Consider the following 10,209-nt stretch of genomic DNA (forward strand, 5'->3'; position numbering starts at 1 on the left):
AAGAAAAGTCAGTCTTGTGAGTCATAAGATATAATTTTCAACTATCAACATAGTTTATTTCTATATTATATAATTTGATAGACCACAAGTTTGATATAGTATTATCCACTATTTTCAAAGACAAGGAAACAAATCCCCTACCATGTAATTGAAAATATAAATAGATTAGGGAATTCTCTAGCTAACTACCTTTGGACTTCAAATGCACAATTGGCTTTCCTGAGTCTTGAGCTTCCCAGATCACACTAAAGATTTAGGATGAGGGAGTGGGGATATAGAAAGAAAGTACCTTATTACCCATGAGCTAGTAGTCTCTACATATTGGGGTTTTTTTTATGTTTATTTTTGTTTTGTTTCGTTTGTTCATGATACTAGGAATTTAATCCAGAGGTACTTTACCTCTGAGCCCTTTTAAATTATATTTTGAGACAGAATCTAGCTGAGTTACTGAAGGTCTTGCTAAGTAGCTAAGTTTGACCTCAAACTTGTGATCCTCCTGCCTTAGACTTCCAAGTTGCTGGTATTACAGGCATGTACCACCACACCCAGCTACATACTGATTTTAAAGAAAAACTTTTAATCGTAAGAATTATTTTAGGCATCATTTAATTGTAAGAAATATAAAGGAATAAAACAGGACTGGTTCTTACAATTCAAAAGGAAGGTTCAGTGAGTGTCAAGGAGAAAGAGATTTTGTTTCTTGCCAACCCACGAGTAAAAGTTGGTGATGTCAAATGTAATAATCAGAAATGTGGTTCACTGCTGGGGACAGTTACTCATACTCAAGCTGTAGACTGGATTATCTCCCAATAACACATACAATGACTACTTATTTCTTAGGCACTAAAGAATAAGGATTCTTCAGAAACAAAAGAAATAAGCTAAGCTTTTCGAAGTAATTCAGGTTAAAAAAATGAGCGAAATCAGATAGGTCACTGAGGTCAAGGCAAACAAATCTGGAATCCAGAAAAGCATGTCAAAATCAATGCTTCTGACACTAGAACAGAGAAGGTCTTCATTCCAAAACAGGAAGCAATGACTTCTTAATATTCCCAGCCAGAGGCGAACAAACTAAGGCTTCCCTGGGATCACAAGTTATCTACAGGGACATTATAATCGTTAACCTTATATTCCTTATGTCAAAGCTTTTGCATATCATTTAAATCATTCAAACTGTTCAGTAAGACTTGATATTACTCCTAGAGCACTAACATAGGATGTGGTCTTAATATACTTTCTTCAGTTACAAAGGGTGCCAGTCCATTTTACAGCCATAATTTTCTTTGATAAGCATTTAATAAATGCTTTTTTGATAGGATAGGAATTGGAATGTAATGAATGATAATAGAAGGGCCAGAAAGAAACTTAAAAGGGAAAATCGACTGCCACCCATGTAGAGACTAACGTGACAGGCAAAGTCAGCTGGGCAAATATTTGACTCACTGTACTTGTCTCCATCTGTCCTTGCTGTAGAAGATTTTGAAAAGGTTTATTTGGATAAATGTGTTTTTACTTGGTGGTCTAGCAAGGCACAAACATAATGACAATGAGTTATCTCTTTCTAATTGGGTGGTGTTTTCTTCAGCAAGGTTTAGTTCCTTCTGGAATGGATAAATCAAATTAAACAATTACTAAGTCTTCACCTTGCATTTCATCTTCAAATATATTCTTCGTGCTTGTTCCTCAGTACATATTTCTGAGGAAACATTCAAAACACCTTAAATCTACATTCAAATTATTAAAATCAATCCACTCAAGCAACTCTGAGAGTCTACTGTATGAAAAGATTTTCTTGGGGTTAAAAAGAAAAAATATATATTTTTTCTTTTTTCTTTCTTTTCTCTTGAGGGAAACAAGCAATCCCACTGCTGCACAAATTTTTAAGAGTTTCGTCAACATGATCAATAATAGCAAAACTGCAAGAAACCCAAAAGTTCATCAATAATACATTGAATGAATAGATTTTAGGTATCTTCATGAAATGAAACATTATATCAATGAAAGTAATGAATTCAACCTGTCCTCAGCCATATGAATGAATCTCAAGATCATCTTACTGAAATCACAGACAAATTCATACAGTATGACTCAATTTATGTAAAGTTTAAAATTTGGGGAGACTAAAAATACAATAATGTTAAAGATAGATAAGTAGGTGATAAAATTACAAAGAAAAATAAGATAAATAAAAATTTAAGGAAGAAGTTACCTCATGGAGATAATAAAAGGCATGCATTTGTCAAGTTGCTGCCAAGTGCTGGTCACATCCTAGTTCATAACTTTAGGTGATAAGTACAAATATATTTATTTTATTATTTAAGTTATGTAAAAAAGCTTTACATAGGTTTATATACTTTTTATATGCATATTTCAAAAATTTTTAAACATGTTCGAAAAGTAATTGGAGGAAAACCACTGGGGGATGTTATTTTTTCCATTTGGATATTTAACAAAAATGAAATCTATTAAAATTTTGAATTAACTACTAAGAAAGAAATTTCTCTAAATTTGTGAATATCCAGACATTGGTGTATAAATAATTTAGATGATCACCATTTGTAGGAGAAATGGGGAGAAATGAGGAGTATTCCTAAAGAAAATCTATCCTCCATCTTTGACTTTAAGTAGCCACAACTTGTTAAATAAAAACCTGTGTTTCTATTTAGGATAAATTTAAAATAAAGACAGTGAGTTAACTTAAATGACATCTCACCACATATGACTATAATATCTATTAACTGAGAGTAATCCACTGAATGTCAAACAAAATCAGGCCGCAAAACCAACTGAATGAATCAGTGACCCCATTACACAGGTGGTGAGACTTCGATATAGAGATAATCTGTATTAAAAGTATAATACTTGATATTTTTTAAAAAATTAATTAGAGCAGTTAATTCATGCACCAGGTCTGTGCATGTGTGTGGTGAGGAATAGAAAAAAAAAATGATTCTTAAGGATATTTACCAAGGAAACATTAATGGAATTGGGATTGCTTGAAAGGAAAATTAATACACAATTGATGACTAGCCTCAGACCCTAAAGTATTTATATGGTAGAATCTCGAGCAGATGTTTCCTGGTCTGGAGAGGAATGAAAAGGGGTCATTGTATTTCATTTGAAATAGGATGGATAGATAGATTGATAAATAGACATTCATATAATGTAGGGTTTATTTTACAAATCCATGTGAAAACTATCTGGAAGGATATGAACAACAGCTAACAGGAATTTAGTTCTTAAGAATGGCATCAGGAGAGTGAGAGACTTGGAATATGCATCTTTTTCTTTTTATACAGTACTGTATTATTTTATATTTTTATACTGAACATTTTCCACCATTTACATTCTAATTTAAATTGTATAAAAAGAAAAATTGTAATGGGAAACACTGATATTGAATCTGTTATCCTGTTATCCTGTTATCCCTCTTATTGAAATAACTTTAAATCATAAGCATTATTAGAGTCAAGCTTTGTTCAGTTGCAAGAAATAAAAATTCACTTAAACTAGCTAATGAAAAGGTCTTTCAGAAGACAGGAAGTGCAGGATGGGTAGGAACTATAATGCAAACCAATAGAAATCCTCCAGCCAAAATGTTGTCTTTCCCCTGCTCTTCTTTATTTGCATTCATCTTCCTTTTCTCCTATGTATAAATAATTTTATTTTTCTGTGCACAGAAGATCATGTCTGTATTTTTTGCTGTAACAAAATACCTAAGACTGTGTACTTCACAATGTAAGAAAGTTTACAAGGCTCACAATTCTAGTAGCTAAAGGGTCCAAACAGCATGTAACCAATGTCCTGGTAAGGACCATTTTGAGACATCATAACAAAGAAGTAGAAAAGGCTGTGTCCAGAAGGGGCCAAGTTGAGGAGGCATTATTTTTAACAACCTGCTTTCATTAAAACTAACTCACTCTATAAGGCCAGCATTAGTTCCTTTCAACTGTGGTACCCCCATGACCTAATTACCTTGCACTAAAAAGTTCCACCACATGAATATAACCACACTGGGGACCAAGTTTCCAGCATATGAACCTTTGGGGGACACACTCAATTCATATCCAAATCATAGCATTGTCCTCCATTTCTGAATATGCATTATTTTCTAAAACTAGCTCTTACAGTTAACTACCTAAAATGTCTTAATTACATAGTCAAACCCCAGTTTATTCCCTAATGTCAGTCAGCTTCACCAGAGTATTAAATTCATAAGTTCATTTTTCCAGCTCATAGGGATTGGAGGAGAAAGATTTCTGAGAATGAGAAATGTACAAGTCCTCTCAGATATGGAATGTGAAGAATAGTATCTTTCCTAAAAGGATCCTAAGTCACTATAATGCTCCACTAAGGTCTGACTTTTAGAAATATGCTGTCTGCTACATGTGTCCAGAAGTTCAGTATCAAATACATTTATAATACTTATGTCAGTCAGCTTTTTGTCACTGTGACAAAATACCTGAAAAAACAAATTGAAAGACAAAAGATTTATTTTTGCTCATGGTTCCAGAGTTTTCAGTCCATGGTTGTCTAGTGCTGTTACCTTGGGTCTAAGGTGAAGCAGAATATCAGGTAGAAAAGCATAGTGGAAGAAAACTATTCAGTTCATGACAACCAAAAATCACACCCCCAAAGACCTACTCCCTTCAATGAGGTCTCACTTTCTATTGTTTCCTCCACCTCACAGTAGTGTATTTAGCTATGAATTAATCAAATGGATCAATACACTGATGTTAGAGTTCTCATGATCCAATCACTTCCCTAAAACCCCACTTCTGATCACTGATGCTTTGGGGACCAATCCTTCAACACGCTCCTTTGGGGGACATTCCAGACTCAAAGTGTAACAAGTTATATATGATTTTTTGAAGTAATATTACTTTTGAATTTTTATCTGGCTATTTTATCCATGGAAATTTTTGTCCATGTTATTTTTAAAAAGGATATACTTAAAAGGATATAAGTTTCTATGTAAATAGAAAATATCTCTTCAAATTCAGAAAACTGGGAGAAAACTTATTAGTATAAAATACCTTTGGTCACCAAGAAAGATGAAAATAACAAAAATCATCCTAGAACTACAGAGGAAGATGTCAAGTTATTAACTCTAGATAACCCTGATGTAGCATGTCCAAAGACATGCTGCCAGTTTCCTCTAGGCAGGGAAAAATGGGGTGTTTTAGTGTTTGGGGTGGTCAGAGGCTGAGGACAAGAAGCAAAGAATTAGGTGTATTCATACAGACAATGTATGAGAAAATAAGAAACAGACATAATTTTCTAACATAAAATCCAAAATTGCAATATTATGTCTAGAGAAGCAAATGCAAATAGGCGAAGTTAATGGACAAACCTGTTGAGAGGATAATTTCTTTTTTATTGTCACGACAATGGAAGTGAATTTTCTACTTTTTGTTTCTCATTTTCACTTCAGCAGTACCTTCCATAGCTTTCTACCTGGATATTTAATTAAACGAAACACAGCTGAGATGTGAGGCATTTATTTACAACAGGATTCCATCCATCGTGAATCACATCTGAATAGCTCGGCACTGCATATCTCGTCATACAAACTTTTTCTCAGCTATGGGAGACATGAAAAATTACAGTGTAGATTAAGGACTCTTTCAAAGTAATCTAGGTTGAAAACTTGAATCAAGAGTTCCAGAAATTGATGCAGTATGAGTAAAGTATTATCCTGACAATGAGTATAATCCAAACTGGAAGACTTCGGTTAAATTTTAATATTATCTATACTTCTCTCAAGTGAAGCAACTTAATTGGTATTAGGAGATGGAGGTCATGGGCTAATAGCTTTTTAAATATACTGATGCTCTTCAATGGCTTGGACTTCAAACTGTATAGAGGTTTCAAATCTTGAGAACACGTGCTATAGATCAGTAATATTTAGTAAGGCATAGTAGCGAGCTCAGTGCATTTTTTTAAACCACATCTTACTAATCTATTTAAAAAAAAATTTCCCTTGAATGATAGATAATATCTTTCCAACAAAACATCAGAACATAAATTCAAATGAAATGATTTGTGGGAAACCACTTGCCTTAATTCAAAGTATTGGTTCACCATTCTCAGACCAGGAGTATAAATGACACCTGGAAACTTGTTGGAAATACAAATTTTTAGGCTCTACCCCAAACCTACTGAAACAGAAACTCTGGGATTGGGATCAAACATTTTTAACAAGCCTTCCAGAGGCTCAGCTAAACAACAAAATTTGAGAACCAACACTTCAAACCATTCTAACCTAATGACCTTTATTGGGACAGGAGGAAAATGTAGGTCATTGGTAATATGAATTCCTCATCAAAACACCTGCAAATGTATTTTTATGCCTTGATGAATTAATCATTCTGCCTGGGATATAAAGATTAACCAAAATAATTGCAATTCAGCCAGCTTTAAGCATTACATTATTTTAGATAAAAGAAGGCAAGTTTCCCTTTTTCAGGTGAAAAGTATAATAGTACTACAGTAAATTTTTTTGCTATTCTAATTATGGCATTCTCTCTAATCATAGCTTTACAAAAATGATACACTGGTAATGACTGAGAATGCTTGTTTAATGAGATTGTCTAATTCAAGAAATTAAAATTAAATTTCAGAGCAGGTTTCTCTTGTCATAAGAATTTTATATAGTAGACTCCCCTCGTCTGTCCTTTTCCTTTTCCATGGTTTCAGTTACTTGTGGTCAGTCAAGGTCTGAAAATATTAAATGAAGAATTCCAGAAATAAACAATGAATAAATTTTAAATTATGTACTATTCTGGGTAGTGTGATGAAATATCAGGCCCTCCAGCCCAATGTGAATCACCCATGTGTTCAGGATATCCATGCTGCATTCACTGCCTGCCTGCGAGTCACTTAATAGCTAGTCACTTGTCAGATCACTGTGGCAGAATCATAGTTCTTGTGTCCAGGTAACATTGTCACATGCCTACATCATTCAGTCCACTTTGTTTCATCACATAGACATTGCATCCCCTCACATTAGCAAAAGAGGTGCCATGTTCACATGACCTTTACTGCAGTATATTGCTATTATTGTTCTACTTTGATATCAGTAATTATTGTTAATCTCTTACTATGCCTAATTTATAAACTGCATCTTATCATAAGTATGTATTTATAGGAAAAAAAACATAGTATATCATTCCAGATAGCCACTGAGGATCTTGAATATATCCCTTGGAGATAAGAGGGGACTACTATACTAGTACTCCGTGTTTGCAGACAACTCTATTCATAACTCACTTTTCTCACCTTCCTATTTTCCCAGGCATGAAACTTCTGAGGACCTCAAAAAATGTTATGTTAGTTAACATAAGGGAATTGATTACTGTCTGTTTTATGACCTAATTCCTCTTTATTTTTTCTTATATTTCTCAGCTTGCCCTTGTTGGTCCATAAGAGTCCACAGAGGCTAATATTGTTCAGGGGTTAATGAAGCCAATTATGGATTGGAAGATCAATTTGAGTTACTGAGGACATTAACAAAATTTTCTGAGACTTTGCATGTATTTTCGTTTGGATAGTTGTTTAGGCCTAATCAAACTTTCTGCAGACAAATGACCCTTTTTAAAATAGCCTCCTTTAAATTATATTATTTTGAGGGAGGGTTTTGAATGCACTGTCATTTATAAATTACTACTTCGATTAGGAAGGAGATAGACACTGCAAAATGGGCAGGAAGACATATTCCTACTAAAATAAATCTGTCTATGCTAAGTAAAAAAAAAAGTGCTCTTCGTGATATTGCGATATATTAACAAATACATATATTTATGCTCTGCCCAATTTTCTTGTACAAAGTCCTTGGAATCACTGAAGTGTTGTTTTTCTGAATACTAATGAGATGACTGATGGCTGGAGGTTCTCAGCATTGGGATGGGGGCTGGTTGCCAGGGGAACCAATCATGTGAATAGAAGATTGGAACTTTCAGCCTCAACCCCAGCCTCTGGGGAGGGGAACAAAACTGGATATTGAGTGATTGGCAATAGCTAATGATCTAATCAATCATACCTACATAATGAAGCCCCACAAAAATCCAAATGGACAGGTTTGAAGAACTTCAAAGTTGGTGAACAACATATGGAGGGGATAGGAAGATGTTGTGCTCAGACAGGGCGTGGAAGCTCCCCACCCTGTCACTCTACCTCACCCTATGCACATTTCCTATCTGCTGTTTCTGAGTTGTAGTCTTTTAAAATAGTGAAAAGTTTAAAAAAATATGTTCCATTCTGTGAGCCATTCTAGTTACATGATGGAACCTGAAGAGGTTCTTTCCACCTCTCATAGTCATAGGTAACGTGGGGACCCACTATTTGTGACTGGCATCTGAAGTGTGGGAAGTACGATGGAATGAACCCTTCTCTTATAGAGTCCGGGCTAATTCAAGTTAATGTCAGAATTAAATTGAATTGCAGAACATCCAGCAAGTATCAGAGAATTGTTTGATGTGGGAGAAACCCACATTTTGTGAAAGGAGTGAAGTACTGAGTGCTGTGAATGGAATAACAGGAGAAGGAAAAGAAGATATGATTTTTCTCGATTTGCTGTTCATTTACAAAAATTGTTCCTTTTCAGTCTTACAAATAGAATAAGACATTTTCTTTTTAAAAAGTTCTTCCTCTTCAGTATATATTCTTAATTTTTCTAATTTTTAGGAAGAACTTTAGATATTATTGAATTAATATTAACAGGCAAAAAAAGTTTCTTTTGGATGAATTACATTATGAGTGTAATTTAAATATCACATATCCTAAGATTTTATCCTTAAACCACCTAGAGAGATAGCCAAAAGGTACCCAAGTATTTGAAGGCAATCATTCAGTACTAAATAAATATTTTTCAAATACTGGGGGTAAGATTATTTTTGAACATTATAGTTTGCAGTGATAGTAGGATACAATGCTATTATCATAATAGTTAACCAAAGGCAGTTGGTGGGCACATGCACAGCACACGCTCTCTGGAGCTGGAGCTGGGCAGAGCAGAGTTACCAGGATCTGGACTAATAGCATTGACATTGCCTGGGAACCCATTAGAAATGCAAAACCTCACCAACCTAGATGCCCTTCAGTAGATGAATGGATAAAGAAACTGTGGTATATATACCCAACGAAATATTATTCAGCCATAAGGAAGAATAAAATTATGACATTTTCAGATATAATTGCCACATGAAGTTAAACATGGCAGAAGAAGAGGACTGTATGTCTGATTCTTTTGTTAATGTCCAAGATGGTATCAGACCAGGATTGCCCGTGCTGAGGCAAATCCAAGAAGCCCGTGAAAAAGAAGAAAAGCAAGCAACAAGAAACTAATTTGAAAAATAGGCAAAAGAGTTTAAAGGAAGAAGAACAAGAAAGACATGACATCAGATTGAAGAATGCACAAGGTTCTGAAAACAAAGGCTTGCTTTGCTCCAAAAGATGGAATATAAAAGTGGTCAGCCTCTTTGAAAGAGTGGAGATGGTATTGTTGAACCAATTCCTCTCAATTGAAACAGGGAAAAGTGGCATTGGTCACTAAATATTATTAAAACAAAAAGCAAAAAGAGAAATTAGAAAGTTATAGAAGAGCTACATGAAAAACCAAGCTGAAGAAAAAGCTACAGAACAATTTAGAATGAGACTTAAAAATAAGCAAGATGAAATGAAGCTTGAAGGAGATCTTAAGAGAAGCCAGAGAGCCTGACAATGATTGGGTACCCAGAAGACTATTCAGGTTCTTAAAGAGGTATGGTACTGGCTGAGGCCTGAAGAGGAAGAGGAGGAAAAAGAACAGGTTGAAGATGAATATAAGAGTGAAGTACAATTACAAATATTGACTAATTATTTAAGAGAAGAACATCTGAATTGCATTTGGTGTGGAATAGTCTATGAAGATAAAGAAGACTTATCTTCAAATTTCCCAGAACCACTTCTGCAGATCATGACTAAGATTATCCCCAATAAAGTGGAAGCCATTTATACAACCAAGGAACAAAAATAGTTAGCCAAAAACCCAGAAACACCAAATTTTGTCCCAGTAGTCACTTTTCACTATAATAGAGGTAAGATATCCATGCATTTAGTGAACACATTTATTAAGCACATGCTCTTTGCCAGCTTTTGGAAATACAGGAATGAACAGAACAAAACAAATTACTATTTTCATGGGACTGACATTCTACTTGGAGTGACAAG

General features: G+C 34.4%; 1 pseudogene across 1 annotated transcript; it reads left to right on the forward strand.

The window, feature by feature from the left end:
- Positions 1-9,114: 9,114 nt before the first annotated feature.
- On the forward strand, positions 9,115-9,963 carry LOC306670908 (G patch domain-containing protein 11-like; annotated as a pseudogene). The gene has a single exon. The product of its transcript is annotated as a G patch domain-containing protein 11-like (transcript).
- Positions 9,964-10,209: the final 246 nt, after the last annotated feature.

This window comes from Sciurus vulgaris (genome assembly GCF_902686455.1).
Source record: "Sciurus vulgaris genome assembly, chromosome: 10".
Classification (NCBI taxonomy): domain Eukaryota; kingdom Metazoa; phylum Chordata; class Mammalia; order Rodentia; family Sciuridae; genus Sciurus; species Sciurus vulgaris.